Below are 6428 nucleotides of genomic sequence, written 5' to 3'. Positions count from 1 at the left end.
GCGTAGCATCTGGTCCTTGCCATGCTCTGTGTGTCTGTCTTTAGAGATGCTCTATGTGTCCATCTTTAGATGATTTGATTTGCATCCTAGAATCAATTCATTTGCAATCCATTTGATGTTTTGAATTCATTTTCACAATTAGATCGAGAACAATTGCCACCAAAAATACCTTGAGTGCTGCCTATGAATTGTCTCCTATGAAGAGGATGTAGCATCTCCACTTAATCCCCCCCCCCCCGCTGCTCAATTTTTCTAACTGTATATATGTGCTGTGTGTACCCCTAGCCATTAAAAAACTAGTTGTTAATTTCATTCGCTGCAATCTCTCTTAAGTTAGCTCCCAGCTCTCACTTCCGTTTACTTGAATGTTTAGGGTGGTGGATGAACGAGACGAATGCATTGCGCTCCTAAGAAGATTCTGAACTGCCGAGGCTACCCAACTAGCTGCGAGTAGACAAGCGAGGCATGGCTTGGTTACTGACTGCGGTTACTGGTAAGAACCTTTTACATCCTGGTATAGCTCCAAGTGTACATTCACCACGGTTACTGCCTGTGTATAAACCAGTTTTCAATGTACTAGCGACATGTTTTAGCAATTAAAGTTACAGTTTCTATAACTGAAATGCTACAAAAATAGGGGCCAAAGTGGCAGATTGTTTCTTTTTGAGGGGCAAAGTGGCAGATTAGTTGGTACTGTAGTAAGTTGCTTATGTTGGTGTGGCGCACTCAGTCATGTTTCTTTGCACTAGAATTTTCAAAAAACACATGATTTTTTTGGGGTGGTTGTCTGAACTGAATTGCTTAGAACTTTCCTATCCAAACAAGAGTTGCCATTTTTCAGTATAATATGAGATTTCTGTGATGAGTAGTCGGATCATTCCTACAGACTTTTGTTCTTTGATTTGAAAATTGTAGCTCACATAGTACAACAGTTGGTGTTGTAGCTGAGCACCTTTCTTTTTCTTCAGTACAGCCACATGTTTTTTCTTTAGCTCTCAAACTGCAGCTTACATGGTTGTGCTTTCTTAGCTCTTAGCTTTCTCAATTCTTAAAATCCATCTCAAATCGTTGTGAAATTTACCCTAGATAGACATTCAGTATTGTTCTATCTAGTTCTACTCGGACAATTTTCTCAGTTTCATTGATCCTCTCTTTTTCAGCGCGAGCGCCGACGCGGCGGGGCGGGGCTTGCTCGGCCCGTTCGGGCTACTCGTGCTGGTCGAAAACGGCCTGTCAGAGCAGACCGCTGTCTACTTCGACCTGGTCAAGGGTGCGGACGGGAAGCTCAGCACTCACTTCTGCCAAGACGCCTTCAGGTATGCACACATCGATCTTAAATCTACACGCGCTTCCAATTACAGTGTACTACGCCATGTTGTTTCAGTATTTTTGATGTAATAACATCTTTTCTTGTGGGATGGAGGGAGTGGCATCTATCTATCTTACCTTGCTGAGAAACTACTTGCCATCTCAAATCATGTTTGTCAGGTCATTGAAGGCGAACATTCTCATCAAGGCCGTTTACGGCAGCTTCGTCCCTGTACTTGATGGAGAAAATCTGTAAGTGAGAATACGTTTCTTAAAGTAAATTCAGAAGCGTCAGTCGACATATTAAGATTGATTGGTCTTTGACTCATCAGTTACTGATTTGATTTTGTCCTGGCGGGGCGCTACTAGGCCAAGCAGAACAGGAAGAATGTCATGCCGGCCCACATCATCAAGCACACCATGGAGATCATACACCTCCTCACCGACGCCAACCCCATATTCCCTTCTCTCCTTCCTTGAGATAGCTTGTATTATATGATGTCAGTTTAATGGATGAGAGTAGCAGTAGGATCGTATTTTTCTTCAGCTGATGTCAATTGTCACTGTTTGCTGTTCCTTCAAATAGCTAGTATTAACTGGTTGCTTGCTTCTGCACCATGCTATCTATGGGTTATTACTTATTAGTATTGTTTATCCGACCATGAGCTTGAATGGTGTAGGAGTACAACAGCACCAGGTTAATTTGTAGAAGTGAGGTTACTGAATTTTTTCTATGCTATGGTACAATAATAATTCGAATGGTAGCCAGTTGACACGAGCTGTTTGGCCCAATTCCTGGTCTCTATTAGGGGGTACAATTTATTACTTTCTATATAGATTTGTTAGCAATGGATGAACTGATCAGGGAAACAGTTCTGAGCTGATCTGAAGTTCTGAATTGGTCCAGCACATCTGAATTTGGAGTGCTTTCTGTACTACAGTCAGTGCCTTAGTCTATTCGGCAGTTTTCTGCTTCTCTACTGGTAGCTTAATTATAAGAATACAATTCTCACTAAATGTACTTTGCATTCTTACTGTATCTACTGTTGCCACAATCATTCTTGTACCAACTTATTTATCATAGCTAAACAATAAACTGTAGAGGCAATTTTGCAGCCTGTCAATGCCACCAGGATAACAATGACCCTTGCCCTGTTAATTTATAGTACTTTTGCTCTGCTCTGCTCCTCAAGGTACCCTCATCTTTGATTTCTTCCCTTCAACTCTCTGATGCTGCTTTCCTTCCTCGTGCAGGCACGCCCCGATGCTCCCCTCGGTCTGGGCACCCGATGCCAGGCAGGCTGTGGATGCCCCAGACCTCAAGGCCGGCCGTGCTACTCCAGCTGCTCCTGCCCCGGCCATGCTCAACTTTGCTCCTGGTCAGTTGCCGCAGGTGAGACACTTGCCTCCATGCTTGGATGATTCTACTTGCTCACTTAGTATCATACTTGAATCTATGCGTACATGGTACATATAATTTGACTGAAACTATAGTTTTTGTAGTTTTACTTTGTGTTCTTATAGTTTTACTAAAAGTGTAGAAATGACTGATGCACAAATTATTGAGAATAGAGAAGCAGCCTCAAGCTGAAGTTGCAACAACTGGAAACGATGTGTCTAAATTATTGAGAATATGTTCTTTGATTCAGTGCTGATGCACAAAAACCTTCTCTGCAATATATTAACTGGTCATATTCTACTTCTGTAGCTATACCTTCTCAGCGAGCCCATGACTGCTCAAACAAAAAGAAAGAGCTCTCAACTATTTGTTTATCCTGGTCCCTTTGATCAACGTAGTTTTACTGAAACTGTAGTTGGTACTTCCTTAGTGTTCAGTACATGGTACATATAGAGCTGCGTACAGCAATTACAAGAGGCATTCTCTTGTTGATGTCATTGTCTCAATACCTTTGCACATGTAAAATATGTTGACAAAGTGTTAAGTTGGATTACCGCCTCATGTTGATGGCATTGTCTCTAAACATTTAATAATGTTTCTTTTTGGTGATCTGGATCAGGATCTAATGTTGTTTAGGCTGCTGCTGCTGTGACGGAAGATCAGAAGAGGCCTGGAGATGCGCACTACCGTTTTAGTTGATGTTGCACCATGTTTTGGTGCTTGTGTATCGGTTTTTGCTTGTAAGCACACTTGTATGTGCTTGTGTACCTGTTTTTGCTTGTTTTAGTTGATGTTGGACGTGCGGATTGTATGCGTTGTTGTGTGTATTTGGCTGAATGATTTCTAAATTTAATCATTTAATCAAGAGAATTATTGAGTGTTTGTTGTTCAAGTGTGTAAACTGGAAATCAGTGAATAAAAAGACCAAATGGTCTATTGGACCAAATAATATATGGGCTCTAAAAAGGCTATGGCACAAATAATAGTGGACTGGAACATTGTTTACTTCTGGGAAACCTGAACAAAAAGGCTTAACGAAATGGTCCGCAAAAGGGCCATGGCCTAGAAAATTAAAAGGCCGAATTGTTGGGCTTGGCCCATGAAGTCGACCAAAAATTCACAGGAAAAAATATATATAAAAGGCTGAATTAATGGGCTCGGCCCATATAAACACCGAATTGGACCGGGCTGAATCTTGTGCCACGTCAGATTGCCACGCTAGATGCCTACGTGGCCTGGGGAGGTTGCTAGTGACCAAAACAAAATAGTAGACGTATTTTGGTCGTAAACGTCTTCGACCATTCCAGAAGAAAGGTCGCTATAGTCAGTTTATGACGGCTAGCTTTTGACCTTATATTTTTGGTCACAAAAAGGTCACAAATGGAAATTTGTGACCATTCAATGACCAATAGTGATGGTCACAAGTTGACATATTTCTTGTAGTGCATGATTGCCCGAAAGAAAGTTGTGAACCATTAGATGTGCAAGCAACAATGATACAAAGGGTGATATTTAGATAGCATATTTGTACATGGTCAATCATATGTAGATAGTGTAGGGATCTCTAAAAACATTAAATCAATTGAAAGAGAACCAAAGATAAGCTTCCACGTTGGTACTTTCCATAATACATATAGTTAGAGGTAATCCACAAGGAAATACAAACCAATGTGGAGCATATCACACCAGAGACATATAGTTAGTACCCTTGAATCACAAAGGCAACAAGAAATCCTTTCTCATCATTGTCCATCATGGGATCTCCCACAATACTTCCACATCCATGGATGTGCAAGCACAACAGAGTAAAATTGCACAAACCCTGTAAAATTTAGGTAAAAGGAAAGTAAGCAGTGTAAATGGACTGGACATTATTCGACCAAGCAACACCTTCATTTGGTGTCCTTTAAAAAAATGCGTTGCTGGGTTTAAAACATATTGACGATGCTCTCGAAATTAGAAATACCACACTAATATAATGAAAGTCCAAAATATTTCAATAATTAATATTATTTACCAAATCTTCCCTTTGAGACATAGGTTTTCCGGTTGTGCCCTTGGAGCAGGTAGCCAAAGCAAACCAAGCATTGGAGCTATTGTATGTGCAAGCCAAAATGATCTAAAGGTTGATATTTAGATGGAAATCCACTTTGATTGTTACTTCATCAAACTTGGTAAGTTCCATCGCATCACACGTGTATGAATGAATATAGAACATTATTTTTCTAATGAATATAGACAAATGAGATTTTAAGGTCAAAAGACGGATCATCCAAATTTATTCTAGACGGAAAAGAAAAAAGGAATGAACAAAGGACCTGAATAACATATTTATTTCTATCTAGAGCACTACAGTATATATGTTTTGTAAGACCTTCATACCACATCACAATAATGTTTCCATTGACCTTTTTGTCTCAACATAAAAGATTCCAATGATTATTTCTCAATTTGACTACTTAACCGAGGTATTTGAGCAACAACTAGTAACTTTTCCCCACATGTATGAGAAAAATATGTGGTAGCATGATATTTGTTTTCCTCTTATTTTCCACATGCAGATTAACAAAGGCCAATATTGGAAGTTACTTATTTTGTAGCAACAATATCATGAGGCGAGGCTATCATCAGTTGACGCCATTACTTCCATCTCAAGCATCTATCTTTGTACCGAGGTTTCATGATGTAAAGTAAACATTGCACCGAAGGAGAATAAATATCTAACCAACAATTAGTTTGTTCTCATGCATGAACAGAAACATGAACACATCATGTGATCGATGTGTGACTTGTATATGCTTACAAATGTAGGGTCGAGAAAGGGAGATAAATTATGGTCCACCATTTGGAGAGACTGTGTTTGATACATATAACAATGGACTCAACTGCATAAGCACATGTCATAGGAGAAGATGCAAACTTTAATATATCAAGTAAACATAGAAACTCAAATAGAAAAAGTTATCATGACAACCTGAGTATATGTTGTAGACTTGTTACTAAGATTATAGTTTAATCAATTTAATGAGAAAAGGGCCTCCAACATGGAGTTGGGACCTTTCCAGTCTCTATTGAGCAAATCATTCTGAGCTTTAAGCACTTGTTCTACTTGAGTGGTAACCATAGAAGCATGTTTAATAATAAGTTTAAGTTCACTTTTAACATTAGACATATAATCACTCAAGTGTTCAAGCATATCAGCATTGTGTTTCAATTTTCTACCAACATAAGCATTGAAGTTTTCTTGTTTAACAATAAAATTATCAAACTCATCTAAGCATTGGCTAGCAGACTTATAACGAGGAATATCACCTTCATCAAATCTATAGAGAGAATTTACCTTTACTACCTGTGTTGGGTTATCAAGACCATGTATTTCTTCAATAGGTGGTAAATTCTTAACATCTTCAGCTTTAATACATTTTTCTTTCATACATTTATTTGCCTCTCGCATATATTCAGGACTGAGAAATAGAATACCCCTTTTCTTCGAAGTTGGCTTAGGAGTTGGTTCAGGAAGTGTCCAATTATTTTCATTAGTCAACATATTATTCAATAGCAATTCAGCTTGATCAACTGTTCTTTCCCTGAAAACACAACCAACACAACTATCCAGGTGGTCTCTGGAAGCATCGGTTAGTCCATTATAAAAGATATCAAGTATTTCATTTTTCTTGAGAGGATGATCAGGCAAAGCATTAAGTAATCGAAGAAGCCTCCC

The 6428-nt window shown here is 39.1% G+C and overlaps 1 long non-coding RNA gene across 1 annotated transcript; it reads left to right on the top strand.

Annotated features, from left to right (window-relative positions):
- The first annotated feature begins 245 nt into the window (after positions 1 to 245).
- Positions 246 to 2676, top strand: LOC125555511. The gene is made up of 4 exons (XR_007304736.1): positions 246 to 493; positions 1161 to 1560; positions 1678 to 1808; positions 2563 to 2676. It is a non-coding gene; the product is annotated as an uncharacterized LOC125555511 (long non-coding RNA).
- Positions 2677 to 6428: the final 3752 nt, after the last annotated feature.

Source organism: Triticum urartu, chromosome 5 (genome assembly GCF_003073215.2).
Source record: "Triticum urartu cultivar G1812 chromosome 5, Tu2.1, whole genome shotgun sequence".
Lineage (NCBI taxonomy): Eukaryota > Viridiplantae > Streptophyta > Magnoliopsida > Poales > Poaceae > Triticum > Triticum urartu.
Note: the sequence above shows the minus strand (reverse complement) of the source record. Positions and strands in the feature narration are given on the sequence as shown.